Genomic DNA, 16,237 nt, shown 5'->3' with positions numbered 1-16,237 from the left:
AGACAGCCAGCTGATGACCAATCCATTAGTGCAATGGATGGCTGGAAGCATTTGTCTTTGCCTTTGCAATACCACAGAAGCAATGCATGGTCAATGTACAGCAATGACACACCTGTGTGAACAGCCAGGAGACCCCCCCCCCCCCCCATGTTATGTTACATAGTTACATAGTTAGTACGGTCGAAAAAAGACATATGTCCATCACGTTCAACCAGGGAATTAAGGGGTAGGGGTGTGGCGCGATATTGGGGAAGGGATGAGATTTTATATTTCTTCATAAGCATTAATCTTATTTTGTCAATTAGGAACATTCAGCACCCACCCGCTATCAAGGCAGCTGCCTATCATGTCATGCCCTACCTGCACAGGTGTGCTGGCTACTCAAATGATCCAATTAAGGAGGCCATTTAGTCAGCAGCAGCAGAAGTCCTGTGCCTGGACGCTCCAACAGGGGCCAGACACAAGCAGAAGCAGAAGCAGCAGAAGCAGCAGCAGCACCACCTTTTGTTTTTTGGCTGCAGCAGCAGCAAGGCCCACAGGGCTGGCTAGCTGGCTAGCCAGCAAGCAGGTAGCAATGAAAGTAGGAATCTTTCTTTTTAACCCTGTAAGGGGGTGGTGCACTGTACCCGAAGATACTGCCATATCGGGTCAATGCATAGGGCGACGGAAGCAAGCTTCGAAATCGGCCCCCGTTCTCAAAAATCCATTTAATATATGGTCCCCAGATAGGGGACGTATCAGATATTAAACTGATAAGAACAGATACTACACTTGATCTTAGCCAAAAGGCCGAGAAGCGATAACCGTGAAAGGGGCGGGCCCAACAAGGTCCCCTTCATGGGCACTATCACTGCTTGCTGTCAGGGAGGCTGCCAGACAATTTTCCATGCACACTCTGGGCTGGGGGGCAGTCAACCACCAGTACACACAGCAGAACCTAAACCCATACCATTATTGCTAAGCAGCAAGACAGGGGCCCATTGCACTCCCACGGGGCCTTTTTAAATGCAATCCATAACCCGGATTTGCCAGGAACCCTTCTTACTCCTCCTACTTGCATGTGACACTGGGCTTAGGATCTGCATAGGAAACACACACACAAGCACACACCTACCTTTGTTGCCTGCAGATGCCTCCTTGGCTGTCCCCAAACGGTATCAAACCAACACCCACGGGAAGCTGTAAGCATAGAGGACATGCCTGCACCCCATTGGACTTACCTGTGTGGGTTAAATCCGGGTTATTTGACAACCTATGGCGGTGATGGTTCTGCTCAGGCAGAGCAGTGCTGATGCTCCTCATAAAGCTGTCGCTGCTGTGAAGGTTCTAGGTGACATCACAAATCCCTTTGGTTACATACACAACAAAGCTGGGTTGTTGTTGTTTACACTCTGCAAGGCCTGTGGAAGTGAGTGACATCATAGCACTGTAGTTCTGAGGGTTCAAGATGGATGCAACAATCTCCTGTTGCTTCTATGAAGGCCGTAATAGACGACATCACCAAACAGCTCCATAGTCACATACACAGCAAAGGAGAGATGTTGTTTACACCTAGTGATGTCAGTGGTATTGAGTGACATCACAGCACAGTGCTAAGGCTCCTGGGCCTGGACACAGCAGCGGCTGCAATATCTCAACGGAGAATACGTTTATATCTATGTGTGTGTGTGCGCATATATATATATATATATATATATATATATATATATATATTTCTCCGCCGAAATCACTTTTAAACCCATTTCCACCTTTTTTTCCCTTCTCTTCCTCTTACTTTTTTTTCACGTTTTTTTACGTTTTTCTCCTTTTCGCCTCTTTTCTGGGCGTATTATTCTTCTTTTTCTTCTTTTTTTTCGTCTAATGCATACCCCATCAGTGCAGCAATGCTTATTCAATACCGCCAGCAGATGGAGACACTGGGGGATAATTTTCTAAGGATTTATACTGATTTTTCCTGTCTGAATTTGTCGCACAGAAAGTTGCAGGCCAAATATGTGTGACATTTCTGCGACTTTAGCTTCTAGAGCATTTTTACAACATTATACATAGGTGCTGAATACATAAAAAGCGACTGTTCAGCGACAGACAAGTCGCATCGGCTGAAAGTAGGCCAGAATGTCAGTCCATGTTGGAGCAGGTTTAGATACAGTCTAAAGCATAGATCTCAAAGTCTGTGCACAGAATTTAGCAAGGGCCTCGCACCTTCTGATGCATCAGGTAGGTGCACAATAGCATAGCCTAACCCTCTGTACTTTGGTCTATATTGATGCGGGACATAGACAGCCAGCTGATGACCAATCCATTAGTGCAATGGATGGCTGGAAGCATTTGTCTTTGCCTTTGCAATACCACAGAAGCAATGCATGGTCAATGTACAGCAATGACACACCTGTGTGAACAGCCAGGAGACCCCCCCCCCCCCCCATGTTATGTTACATAGTTACATAGTTAGTACGGTCGAAAAAAGACATATGTCCATCACGTTCAACCAGGGAATTAAGGGGTAGGGGTGTGGCGCGATATTGGGGAAGGGATGAGATTTTATATTTCTTCATAAGCATTAATCTTATTTTGTCAATTAGGAACATTCAGCACCCACCCGCTATCAAGGCAGCTGCCTATCATGTCATGCCCTACCTGCACAGGTGTGCTGGCTACTCAAATGATCCAATTAAGGAGGCCATTTAGTCAGCAGCAGCAGAAGTCCTGTGCCTGGACGCTCCAACAGGGGCCAGACACAAGCAGAAGCAGAAGCAGCAGAAGCAGCAGCAGCACCACCTTTTGTTTTTTGGCTGCAGCAGCAGCAAGGCCCACAGGGCTGGCTAGCTGGCTAGCCAGCAAGCAGGTAGCAATGAAAGTAGGAATCTTTCTTTTTAACCCTGTAAGGGGGTGGTGCACTGTACCCGAAGATACTGCCATATCGGGTCAATGCATAGGGCGACGGAAGCAAGCTTCGAAATCGGCCCCCGTTCTCAAAAATCCATTTAATATATGGTCCCCAGATAGGGGACGTATCAGATATTAAACTGATAAGAACAGATACTACACTTGATCTTAGCCAAAAGGCCGAGAAGCGATAACCGTGAAAGGGGCGGGCCCAACAAGGTCCCCTTCATGGGCACTATCACTGCTTGCTGTCAGGGAGGCTGCCAGACAATTTTCCATGCACACTCTGGGCTGGGGGGCAGTCAACCACCAGTACACACAGCAGAACCTAAACCCATACCATTATTGCTAAGCAGCAAGACAGGGGCCCATTGCACTCCCACGGGGCCTTTTTAAATGCAATCCATAACCCGGATTTGCCAGGAACCCTTCTTACTCCTCCTACTTGCATGTGACACTGGGCTTAGGATCTGCATAGGAAACACACACACAAGCACACACCTACCTTTGTTGCCTGCAGATGCCTCCTTGGCTGTCCCCAAACGGTATCAAACCAACACCCACGGGAAGCTGTAAGCATAGAGGACATGCCTGCACCCCATTGGACTTACCTGTGTGGGTTAAATCCGGGTTATTTGACAACCTATGGCGGTGATGGTTCTGCTCAGGCAGAGCAGTGCTGATGCTCCTCATAAAGCTGTCGCTGCTGTGAAGGTTCTAGGTGACATCACAAATCCCTTTGGTTACATACACAACAAAGCTGGGTTGTTGTTGTTTACACTCTGCAAGGCCTGTGGAAGTGAGTGACATCATAGCACTGTAGTTCTGAGGGTTCAAGATGGATGCAACAATCTCCTGTTGCTTCTATGAAGGCCGTAATAGACGACATCACCAAACAGCTCCATAGTCACATACACAGCAAAGGAGAGATGTTGTTTACACCTAGTGATGTCAGTGGTATTGAGTGACATCACAGCACAGTGCTAAGGCTCCTGGGCCTGGACACAGCAGCGGCTGCAATATCTCAACGGAGAATACGTTTATATCTATGTGTGTGTGTGCGCATATATATATATATATATATATATATATATATATATATATATATATATATATATATTTCTCCGCCGAAATCACTTTTAAACCCATTTCCACCTTTTTTTCCCTTCTCTTCCTCTTACTTTTTTTTCACGTTTTTTTACGTTTTTCTCCTTTTCGCCTCTTTTCTGGGCGTATTATTCTTCTTTTTCTTCTTTTTTTTCGTCTAATGCATACCCCATCAGTGCAGCAATGCTTATTCAATACCGCCAGCAGATGGAGACAGTGGGGGATAATTTTCTAAGGATTTATACTGATTTTTCCTGTCTGAATTTGTCGCACAGAAAGTTGCAGGCCAAATATGTGTGACATTTCTGCGACTTTAGCTTCTAGAGCATTTTTACAACATTATACATAGGTGCTGAATACATAAAAAGCGACTGTTCAGCGACAGACAAGTCGCATCGGCTGAAAGTAGGCCAGAATGTCAGTCCATGTTGGAGCAGGTTTAGATACAGTCTAAAGTATAGATCTCAAAGTCTGTGCACAGAATTTAGCAAGGGCCTCGCACCTTCTGATGCATCAGGTAGGTGCACAATAGCATAGCCTAACCCTCTGTACTTTGGTCTATATTGATGCGGGACATAGACAGCCAGCTGATGACCAATCCATTAGTGCAATGGATGGCTGGAAGCATTTGTCTTTGCCTTTGCAATACCACAGAAGCAATGCATGGTCAATGTACAGCAATGACACACCTGTGTGAACAGCCAGGAGACCCCCCCCCCCCCCCCCCATGTTATGTTACATAGTTACATAGTTAGTACGGTCGAAAAAAGACATATGTCCATCACGTTCAACCAGGGAATTAAGGGGTAGGGGTGTGGCGCGATATTGGGGAAGGGATGAGATTTTATATTTCTTCATAAGCATTAATCTTATTTTGTCAATTAGGAACATTCAGCACCCACCCGCTATCAAGGCAGCTGCCTATCATGTCATGCCCTACCTGCACAGGTGTGCTGGCTACTCAAATGATCCAATTAAGGAGGCCATTTAGTCAGCAGCAGCAGAAGTCCTGTGCCTGGACGCTCCAACAGGGGCCAGACACAAGCAGAAGCAGAAGCAGCAGAAGCAGCAGCAGCACCACCTTTTGTTTTTTGGCTGCAGCAGCAGCAAGGCCCACAGGGCTGGCTAGCTGGCTAGCCAGCAAGCAGGTAGCAATGAAAGTAGGAATCTTTCTTTTTAACCCTGTAAGGGGGTGGTGCACTGTACCCGAAGATACTGCCATATCGGGTCAATGCATAGGGCGACGGAAGCAAGCTTCGAAATCGGCCCCCGTTCTCAAAAATCCATTTAATATATGGTCCCCAGATAGGGGACGTATCAGATATTAAACTGATAAGAACAGATACTACACTTGATCTTAGCCAAAAGGCCGAGAAGCGATAACCGTGAAAGGGGCGGGCCCAACAAGGTCCCCTTCATGGGCACTATCACTGCTTGCTGTCAGGGAGGCTGCCAGACAATTTTCCATGCACACTCTGGGCTGGGGGGCAGTCAACCACCAGTACACACAGCAGAACCTAAACCCATACCATTATTGCTAAGCAGCAAGACAGGGGCCCATTGCACTCCCACGGGGCCTTTTTAAATGCAATCCATAACCCGGATTTGCCAGGAACCCTTCTTACTCCTCCTACTTGCATGTGACACTGGGCTTAGGATCTGCATAGGAAACACACACACAAGCACACACCTACCTTTGTTGCCTGCAGATGCCTCCTTGGCTGTCCCCAAACGGTATCAAACCAACACCCACGGGAAGCTGTAAGCATAGAGGACATGCCTGCACCCCATTGGACTTACCTGTGTGGGTTAAATCCGGGTTATTTGACAACCTATGGCGGTGATGGTTCTGCTCAGGCAGAGCAGTGCTGATGCTCCTCATAAAGCTGTCGCTGCTGTGAAGGTTCTAGGTGACATCACAAATCCCTTTGGTTACATACACAACAAAGCTGGGTTGTTGTTGTTTACACTCTGCAAGGCCTGTGGAAGTGAGTGACATCATAGCACTGTAGTTCTGAGGGTTCAAGATGGATGCAACAATCTCCTGTTGCTTCTATGAAGGCCGTAATAGACGACATCACCAAACAGCTCCATAGTCACATACACAGCAAAGGAGAGATGTTGTTTACACCTAGTGATGTCAGTGGTATTGAGTGACATCACAGCACAGTGCTAAGGCTCCTGGGCCTGGACACAGCAGCGGCTGCAATATCTCAACGGAGAATACGTTTATATCTATGTGTGTGTGTGCGCATATATATATATATATATATATATATATATATATATATATATATATTTCTCCGCCGAAATCACTTTTAAACCCATTTCCACCTTTTTTTCCCTTCTCTTCCTCTTACTTTTTTTTCACGTTTTTTTACGTTTTTCTCCTTTTCGCCTCTTTTCTGGGCGTATTATTCTTCTTTTTCTTCTTTTTTTTCGTCTAATGCATACCCCATCAGTGCAGCAATGCTTATTCAATACCGCCAGCAGATGGAGACACTGGGGGATAATTTTCTAAGGATTTATACTGATTTTTCCTGTCTGAATTTGTCGCACAGAAAGTTGCAGGCCAAATATGTGTGACATTTCTGCGACTTTAGCTTCTAGAGCATTTTTACAACATTATACATAGGTGCTGAATACATAAAAAGCGACTGTTCAGCGACAGACAAGTCGCATCGGCTGAAAGTAGGCCAGAATGTCAGTCCATGTTGGAGCAGGTTTAGATACAGTCTAAAGCATAGATCTCAAAGTCTGTGCACAGAATTTAGCAAGGGCCTCGCACCTTCTGATGCATCAGGTAGGTGCACAATAGCATAGCCTAACCCTCTGTACTTTGGTCTATATTGATGCGGGACATAGACAGCCAGCTGATGACCAATCCATTAGTGCAATGGATGGCTGGAAGCATTTGTCTTTGCCTTTGCAATACCACAGAAGCAATGCATGGTCAATGTACAGCAATGACACACCTGTGTGAACAGCCAGGAGACCCCCCCCCCCCCCCCCCCCATGTTATGTTACATAGTTACATAGTTAGTACGGTCGAAAAAAGACATATGTCCATCACGTTCAACCAGGGAATTAAGGGGTAGGGGTGTGGCGCGATATTGGGGAGGGGATGAGATTTTATATTTCTTCATAAGCATTAATCTTATTTTGTCAATTAGGAACATTCAGCACCCACCCGCTATCAAGGCAGCTGCCTATCATGTCATGCCCTACCTGCACAGGTGTGCTGGCTACTCAAATGATCCAATTAAGGAGGCCATTTAGTCAGCAGCAGCAGAAGTCCTGTGCCTGGACGCTCCAACAGGGGCCAGACACAAGCAGAAGCAGAAGCAGCAGAAGCAGCAGCAGCACCACCTTTTGTTTTTTGGCTGCAGCAGCAGCAAGGCCCACAGGGCTGGCTAGCTGGCTAGCCAGCAAGCAGGTAGCAATGAAAGTAGGAATCTTTCTTTTTAACCCTGTAAGGGGGTGGTGCACTGTACCCGAAGATACTGCCATATCGGGTCAATGCATAGGGCGACGGAAGCAAGCTTCGAAATCGGCCCCCGTTCTCAAAAATCCATTTAATATATGGTCCCCAGATAGGGGACGTATCAGATATTAAACTGATAAGAACAGATACTACACTTGATCTTAGCCAAAAGGCCGAGAAGCGATAACCGTGAAAGGGGCGGGCCCAACAAGGTCCCCTTCATGGGCACTATCACTGCTTGCTGTCAGGGAGGCTGCCAGACAATTTTCCATGCACACTCTGGGCTGGGGGGCAGTCAACCACCAGTACACACAGCAGAACCTAAACCCATACCATTATTGCTAAGCAGCAAGACAGGGGCCCATTGCACTCCCACGGGGCCTTTTTAAATGCAATCCATAACCCGGATTTGCCAGGAACCCTTCTTACTCCTCCTACTTGCATGTGACACTGGGCTTAGGATCTGCATAGGAAACACACACACAAGCACACACCTACCTTTGTTGCCTGCAGATGCCTCCTTGGCTGTCCCCAAACGGTATCAAACCAACACCCACGGGAAGCTGTAAGCATAGAGGACATGCCTGCACCCCATTGGACTTACCTGTGTGGGTTAAATCCGGGTTATTTGACAACCTATGGCGGTGATGGTTCTGCTCAGGCAGAGCAGTGCTGATGCTCCTCATAAAGCTGTCGCTGCTGTGAAGGTTCTAGGTGACATCACAAATCCCTTTGGTTACATACACAACAAAGCTGGGTTGTTGTTGTTTACACTCTGCAAGGCCTGTGGAAGTGAGTGACATCATAGCACTGTAGTTCTGAGGGTTCAAGATGGATGCAACAATCTCCTGTTGCTTCTATGAAGGCCGTAATAGACGACATCACCAAACAGCTCCATAGTCACATACACAGCAAAGGAGAGATGTTGTTTACACCTAGTGATGTCAGTGGTATTGAGTGACATCACAGCACAGTGCTAAGGCTCCTGGGCCTGGACACAGCAGCGGCTGCAATATCTCAACGGAGAATACGTTTATATCTATGTGTGTGTGTGCGCATATATATATATATATATATATATATATATATATATATATATATATTTCTCCGCCGAAATCACTTTTAAACCCATTTCCACCTTTTTTTCCCTTCTCTTCCTCTTACTTTTTTTTCACGTTTTTTTACGTTTTTCTCCTTTTCGCCTCTTTTCTGGGCGTATTATTCTTCTTTTTCTTCTTTTTTTTCGTCTAATGCATACCCCATCAGTGCAGCAATGCTTATTCAATACCGCCAGCAGATGGAGACACTGGGGGATAATTTTCTAAGGATTTATACTGATTTTTCCTGTCTGAATTTGTCGCACAGAAAGTTGCAGGCCAAATATGTGTGACATTTCTGCGACTTTAGCTTCTAGAGCATTTTTACAACATTATACATAGGTGCTGAATACATAAAAAGCGACTGTTCAGCGACAGACAAGTCGCATCGGCTGAAAGTAGGCCAGAATGTCAGTCCATGTTGGAGCAGGTTTAGATACAGTCTAAAGCATAGATCTCAAAGTCTGTGCACAGAATTTAGCAAGGGCCTCGCACCTTCTGATGCATCAGGTAGGTGCACAATAGCATAGCCTAACCCTCTGTACTTTGGTCTATATTGATGCGGGACATAGACAGCCAGCTGATGACCAATCCATTAGTGCAATGGATGGCTGGAAGCATTTGTCTTTGCCTTTGCAATACCACAGAAGCAATGCATGGTCAATGTACAGCAATGACACACCTGTGTGAACAGCCAGGAGACCCCCCCCCCCCCCCATGTTATGTTACATAGTTACATAGTTAGTACGGTCGAAAAAAGACATATGTCCATCACGTTCAACCAGGGAATTAAGGGGTAGGGGTGTGGCGCGATATTGGGGAAGGGATGAGATTTTATATTTCTTCATAAGCATTAATCTTATTTTGTCAATTAGGAACATTCAGCACCCACCCGCTATCAAGGCAGCTGCCTATCATGTCATGCCCTACCTGCACAGGTGTGCTGGCTACTCAAATGATCCAATTAAGGAGGCCATTTAGTCAGCAGCAGCAGAAGTCCTGTGCCTGGACGCTCCAACAGGGGCCAGACACAAGCAGAAGCAGAAGCAGCAGAAGCAGCAGCAGCACCACCTTTTGTTTTTTGGCTGCAGCAGCAGCAAGGCCCACAGGGCTGGCTAGCTGGCTAGCCAGCAAGCAGGTAGCAATGAAAGTAGGAATCTTTCTTTTTAACCCTGTAAGGGGGTGGTGCACTGTACCCGAAGATACTGCCATATCGGGTCAATGCATAGGGCGACGGAAGCAAGCTTCGAAATCGGCCCCCGTTCTCAAAAATCCATTTAATATATGGTCCCCAGATAGGGGACGTATCAGATATTAAACTGATAAGAACAGATACTACACTTGATCTTAGCCAAAAGGCCGAGAAGCGATAACCGTGAAAGGGGTGGGCCCAACAAGGTCCCCTTCATGGGCACTATCACTGCTTGCTGTCAGGGAGGCTGCCAGACAATTTTCCATGCACACTCTGGGCTGGGGGGCAGTCAACCACCAGTACACACAGCAGAACTTAAACCCATACCATTATTGCTAAGCAGCAAGACAGGGGCCCATTGCACTCCCACGGGGCCTTTTTAAATGCAATCCATAACCCGGATTTGCCAGGAACCCTTCTTACTCCTCCTACTTGCATGTGACACTGGGCTTAGGATCTGCATAGGAAACACACACACAAGCACACACCTACCTTTGTTGCCTGCAGATGCCTCCTTGGCTGTCCCCAAACGGTATCAAACCAACACCCACGGGAAGCTGTAAGCATAGAGGACATGCCTGCACCCCATTGGACTTACCTGTGTGGGTTAAATCCGGGTTATTTGACAACCTATGGCGGTGATGGTTCTGCTCAGGCAGAGCAGTGCTGATGCTCCTCATAAAGCTGTCGCTGCTGTGAAGGTTCTAGGTGACATCACAAATCCCTTTGGTTACATACACAACAAAGCTGGGTTGTTGTTGTTTACACTCTGCAAGGCCTGTGGAAGTGAGTGACATCATAGCACTGTAGTTCTGAGGGTTCAAGATGGATGCAACAATCTCCTGTTGCTTCTATGAAGGCCGTAATAGACGACATCACCAAACAGCTCCATAGTCACATACACAGCAAAGGAGAGATGTTGTTTACACCTAGTGATGTCAGTGGTATTGAGTGACATCACAGCACAGTGCTAAGGCTCCTGGGCCTGGACACAGCAGCGGCTGCAATATCTCAACGGAGAATACGTTTATATCTATGTGTGTGTGTGCGCATATATATATATATATATATATATATATATATATATTTCTCCGCCGAAATCACTTTTAAACCCATTTCCACCTTTTTTTCCCTTCTCTTCCTCTTACTTTTTTTTCACGTTTTTTAACGTTTTTCTCCTTTTCGCCTCTTTTCTGGGCGTATTATTCTTCTTTTTCTTCTTTTTTTTCGTCTAATGCATACCCCATCAGTGCAGCAATGCTTATTCAATACCGCCAGCAGATGGAGACACTGGGGGATAATTTTCTAAGGATTTATACTGATTTTTCCTGTCTGAATTTGTCGCACAGAAAGTTGCAGGCCAAATATGTGTGACATTTCTGCGACTTTAGCTTCTAGAGCATTTTTACAACATTATACATAGGTGCTGAATACATAAAAAGCGACTGTTCAGCGACAGACAAGTCGCATCGGCTGAAAGTAGGCCAGAATGTCAGTCCATGTTGGAGCAGGTTTAGATACAGTCTAAAGCATAGATCTCAAAGTCTGTGCACAGAATTTAGCAAGGGCCTCGCACCTTCTGATGCATCAGGTAGGTGCACAATAGCATAGCCTAACCCTCTGTACTTTGGTCTATATTGATGCGGGACATAGACAGCCAGCTGATGACCAATCCATTAGTGCAATGGATGGCTGGAAGCATTTGTCTTTGCCTTTGCAATACCACAGAAGCAATGCATGGTCAATGTACAGCAATGACACACCTGTGTGAACAGCCAGGAGACCCCCCCCCCCCCCCCCCATGTTATGTTACATAGTTACATAGTTAGTACGGTCGAAAAAAGACATATGTCCATCACGTTCAACCAGGGAATTAAGGGGTAGGGGTGTGGCGCGATATTGGGGAAGGGATGAGATTTTATATTTCTTCATAAGCATTAATCTTATTTTGTCAATTAGGAACATTCAGCACCCACCCGCTATCAAGGCAGCTGCCTATCATGTCATGCCCTACCTGCACAGGTGTGCTGGCTACTCAAATGATCCAATTAAGGAGGCCATTTAGTCAGCAGCAGCAGAAGTCCTGTGCCTGGACGCTCCAACAGGGGCCAGACACAAGCAGAAGCAGAAGCAGCAGAAGCAGCAGCAGCACCACCTTTTGTTTTTTGGCTGCAGCAGCAGCAAGGCCCACAGGGCTGGCTAGCTGGCTAGCCAGCAAGCAGGTAGCAATGAAAGTAGGAATCTTTCTTTTTAACCCTGTAAGGGGGTGGTGCACTGTACCCGAAGATACTGCCATATCGGGTCAATGCATAGGGCGACGGAAGCAAGCTTCGAAATCGGCCCCCGTTCTCAAAAATCCATTTAATATATGGTCCCCAGATAGGGGACGTATCAGATATTAAACTGATAAGAACAGATTTTTTTTTTTTTTTTTTTTTAAAGCCGAGGAACGTGCTTTCGATTCACCCAAAGTGCAAGAAAAAGTGCAAACGTGTTACACTAAAAAAACGTGCACAAAGGATGCGGTCTATCGCAAGCCCTTCTCCGATAGGAGAGAGGCCCCCCAACAAACCTTACCCTTCGCCTCCGGACCAAAAGGTACCTGCGAGGTTCCAGGTTCGATGTCCCTTTTCGCCGAAGCTACTAGGGGACCACAAATGCTCCCGGCATCCCCCTTGGCGTTAGCCAAGGTATCTGCCCGCAGAGCCGATTACGGTAGGTACCCTGCAAAAGCAGGAGTACCCGGGGTGTTTGCAGGGAGGTGCGGAACCTAATGGCCACACACACCTCCCCTAGACCGCCAGGAGGGACACCCAGAAGGGCTACCGCATCCTGACCAATCCTGTGAACACACAACACGCAAAAAGTGACACAGTGAGACAAAAAAGAAATAAATAAGTGAATGTGTGCAGATATACTGCCCGGACAGCCGGCCGGATCTATAAAAATTTCTCTGATCCTAGCCAGAAGGCCGGGAATCAAGAGGTGAGTGCCACAAGGTGAAGAGATTATGGTGCCCGTGCTTCAACTCAGTGAGTCTATCCTCCCAGTGAGTTTCGGCACCTCGGGGTCACCACTCCCCGAGGCACAAAAGTACCTCGGCTCTAGACCCTCTCAGCCTCATGGCGAGACCCGGAGGGAACAGGTCACATCGGGGCAGCCGTCGAGCTGATTCCTCAGAACCAGCCCCGGAAAGCCCTGGTACACCTGCATCCTCCATGCAGCACCCATCCCCACCAGCCCCATACCGGCGTTACTGTCCACCGGCATGAAAAACTGATAAGAACAGATACTACACTTGATCTTAGCCAAAAGGCCGAGAAGCGATAACCGTGAAAGGGGCGGGCCCAACAAGGTCCCCTTCATGGGCACTATCACTGCTTGCTGTCAGGGAGGCTGCCAGACAATTTTCCATGCACACTCTGGGCTGGGGGGCAGTCAACCACCAGTACACACAGCAGAACCTAAACCCATACCATTATTGCTAAGCAGCAAGACAGGGGCCCATTGCACTCCCACGGGGCCTTTTTAAATGCAATCCATAACCCGGATTTGCCAGGAACCCTTCTTACTCCTCCTACTTGCATGTGACACTGGGCTTAGGATCTGCATAGGAAACACACACACAAGCACACACCTACCTTTGTTGCCTGCAGATGCCTCCTTGGCTGTCCCCAAACGGTATCAAACCAACACCCACGGGAAGCTGTAAGCATAGAGGACATGCCTGCACCCCATTGGACTTACCTGTGTGGGTTAAATCCGGGTTATTTGACAACCTATGGCGGTGATGGTTCTGCTCAGGCAGAGCAGTGCTGATGCTCCTCATAAAGCTGTCGCTGCTGTGAAGGTTCTAGGTGACATCACAAATCCCTTTGGTTACATACACAACAAAGCTGGGTTGTTGTTGTTTACACTCTGCAAGGCCTGTGGAAGTGAGTGACATCATAGCACTGTAGTTCTGAGGGTTCAAGATGGATGCAACAATCTCCTGTTGCTTCTATGAAGGCCGTAATAGACGACATCACCAAACAGCTCCATAGTCACATACACAGCAAAGGAGAGATGTTGTTTACACCTAGTGATGTCAGTGGTATTGAGTGACATCACAGCACAGTGCTAAGGCTCCTGGGCCTGGACACAGCAGCGGCTGCAATATCTCAACGGAGAATACGTTTATATCTATGTGTGTGTGTGCGCATATATATATATATATATATATATATATATATATATATATATTTCTCCGCCGAAATCACTTTTAAACCCATTTCCACCTTTTTTTCCCTTCTCTTCCTCTTACTTTTTTTTCACGTTTTTTTACGTTTTTCTCCTTTTCGCCTCTTTTCTGGGCGTATTATTCTTCTTTTTCTTCTTTTTTTTCGTCTAATGCATACCCCATCAGTGCAGCAATGCTTATTCAATACCGCCAGCAGATGGAGACACTGGGGGATAATTTTCTAAGGATTTATACTGATTTTTCCTGTCTGAATTTGTCGCACAGAAAGTTGCAGGCCAAATATGTGTGACATTTCTGCGACTTTAGCTTCTAGAGCATTTTTACAACATTATACATAGGTGCTGAATACATAAAAAGCGACTGTTCAGCGACAGACAAGTCGCATCGGCTGAAAGTAGGCCAGAATGTCAGTCCATGTTGGAGCAGGTTTAGATACAGTCTAAAGCATAGATCTCAAAGTCTGTGCACAGAATTTAGCAAGGGCCTCGCACCTTCTGATGCATCAGGTAGGTGCACAATAGCATAGCCTAACCCTCTGTACTTTGGTCTATATTGATGCGGGACATAGACAGCCAGCTGATGACCAATCCATTAGTGCAATGGATGGCTGGAAGCATTTGTCTTTGCCTTTGCAATACCACAGAAGCAATGCATGGTCAATGTACAGCAATGACACACCTGTGTGAACAGCCAGGAGACCCCCCCCCCCCCCCCATGTTATGTTACATAGTTACATAGTTAGTACGGTCGAAAAAAGACATATGTCCATCACGTTCAACCAGGGAATTAAGGGGTAGGGGTGTGGCGCGATATTGGGGAAGGGATGAGATTTTATATTTCTTCATAAGCATTAATCTTATTTTGTCAATTAGGAACATTCAGCACCCACCCGCTATCAAGGCAGCTGCCTATCATGTCATGCCCTACCTGCACAGGTGTGCTGGCTACTCAAATGATCCAATTAAGGAGGCCATTTAGTCAGCAGCAGCAGAAGTCCTGTGCCTGGACGCTCCAACAGGGGCCAGACACAAGCAGAAGCAGAAGCAGCAGAAGCAGCAGCAGCACCACCTTTTGTTTTTTGGCTGCAGCAGCAGCAAGGCCCACAGGGCTGGCTAGCTGGCTAGCCAGCAAGCAGATAGCAATGAAAGTAGGAATCTTTCTTTTTAACCCTGTAAGGGGGTGGTGCACTGTACCCGAAGATACTGCCATATCGGGTCAATGCATAGGGCGACGGAAGCAAGCTTCGAAATCGGCCCCCGTTCTCAAAAATCCATTTAATATATGGTCCCCAGATAGGGGACGTATCAGATATTAAACTGATAAGAACAGATACTACACTTGATCTTAGCCAAAAGGCCGAGAAGCGATAACCGTGAAAGGGGCGGGCCCAACAAGGTCCCCTTCATGGGCACTATCACTGCTTGCTGTCAGGGAGGCTGCCAGACAATTTTCCATGTACACTCTGGGCTGGGGGGCAGTCAACCACCAGTACACACAGCAGAACCTAAACCCATACCATTATTGCTAAGCAGCAAGACAGGGGCCCATTGCACTCCCACGGGGCCTTTTTAAATGCAATCCATAACCCGGATTTGCCAGGAACCCTTCTTACTCCTCCTACTTGCATGTGACACTGGGCTTAGGATCTGCATAGGAAACACACACACAAGCACACACCTACCTTTGTTGCCTGCAGATGCCTCCTTGGCTGTCCCCAAACGGTATCAAACCAACACCCACGGGAAGCTGTAAGCATAGAGGACATGCCTGCACCCCATTGGACTTACCTGTGTGGGTTAAATCCGGGTTATTTGACAACCTATGGCGGTGATGGTTCTGCTCAGGCAGAGCAGTGCTGATGCTCCTCATAAAGCTGTCGCTGCTGTGAAGGTTCTAGGTGACATCACAAATCCCTTTGGTTACATACACAACAAAGCTGGGTTGTTGTTGTTTACACTCTGCAAGGCCTGTGGAAGTGAGTGACATCATAGCACTGTAGTTCTGAGGGTTCAAGATGGATGCAACAATCTCCTGTTGCTTCTATGAAGGCCGTAATAGACGACATCACCAAACAGCTCCATAGTCACATACACAGCAAAGGAGAGATGTTGTTTACACCTAGTGATGTCAGTGGTATTGAGTGACATCACAGCACAGTGCTAAGGCTCCTGGGCCTGGACACAGCAGCGGCTGCAATATCTCAACGGAGAATACGTTTATATCTATGTGTG

At 46.9% G+C, this 16,237-nt stretch overlaps 8 non-coding genes across 8 annotated transcripts; all 8 read right to left on the bottom strand.

The window, feature by feature from the left end:
• Positions 1–610: 610 nt before the first annotated feature.
• On the bottom strand, positions 611–801 carry LOC130317147 (U2 spliceosomal RNA). The gene has a single exon (XR_008864325.1). It is a non-coding gene; the product is annotated as a U2 spliceosomal RNA (small nuclear RNA).
• Positions 802–2,887: 2,086 nt separating this feature from the next.
• On the bottom strand, positions 2,888–3,078 carry LOC130317146 (U2 spliceosomal RNA). Its single transcript, XR_008864324.1, has one exon. It is a non-coding gene; the product is annotated as a U2 spliceosomal RNA (small nuclear RNA).
• Positions 3,079–5,183: 2,105 nt separating this feature from the next.
• On the bottom strand, positions 5,184–5,374 carry LOC130317145 (U2 spliceosomal RNA). The gene has a single exon (XR_008864323.1). It is a non-coding gene; the product is annotated as a U2 spliceosomal RNA (small nuclear RNA).
• A 2,097-nt stretch (positions 5,375–7,471) lies between these two features.
• Positions 7,472–7,662, bottom strand: LOC130317144 (U2 spliceosomal RNA). Its single transcript, XR_008864322.1, has one exon. It is a non-coding gene; the product is annotated as a U2 spliceosomal RNA (small nuclear RNA).
• Positions 7,663–9,754: 2,092 nt separating this feature from the next.
• On the bottom strand, positions 9,755–9,945 carry LOC130317143 (U2 spliceosomal RNA). Its single transcript, XR_008864321.1, has one exon. It is a non-coding gene; the product is annotated as a U2 spliceosomal RNA (small nuclear RNA).
• Positions 9,946–12,030: 2,085 nt separating this feature from the next.
• On the bottom strand, positions 12,031–12,213 carry LOC130317150 (U2 spliceosomal RNA). Its single transcript, XR_008864327.1, has one exon. It is a non-coding gene; the product is annotated as a U2 spliceosomal RNA (small nuclear RNA).
• Positions 12,214–12,906: 693 nt separating this feature from the next.
• Positions 12,907–13,094, bottom strand: LOC130317153 (U2 spliceosomal RNA). The gene has a single exon (XR_008864329.1). It is a non-coding gene; the product is annotated as a U2 spliceosomal RNA (small nuclear RNA).
• A 2,089-nt stretch (positions 13,095–15,183) lies between these two features.
• On the bottom strand, positions 15,184–15,374 carry LOC130317142 (U2 spliceosomal RNA). The gene has a single exon (XR_008864320.1). It is a non-coding gene; the product is annotated as a U2 spliceosomal RNA (small nuclear RNA).
• Between the last annotated feature and the right edge of the window lie 863 nt (positions 15,375–16,237).

This window comes from Hyla sarda, unplaced genomic scaffold (assembly GCF_029499605.1).
Source record: "Hyla sarda isolate aHylSar1 unplaced genomic scaffold, aHylSar1.hap1 scaffold_1976, whole genome shotgun sequence".
Classification (NCBI taxonomy): Eukaryota; Metazoa; Chordata; class Amphibia; order Anura; family Hylidae; genus Hyla; species Hyla sarda.
Note: the sequence above shows the minus strand (reverse complement) of the source record. Positions and strands in the feature narration are given on the sequence as shown.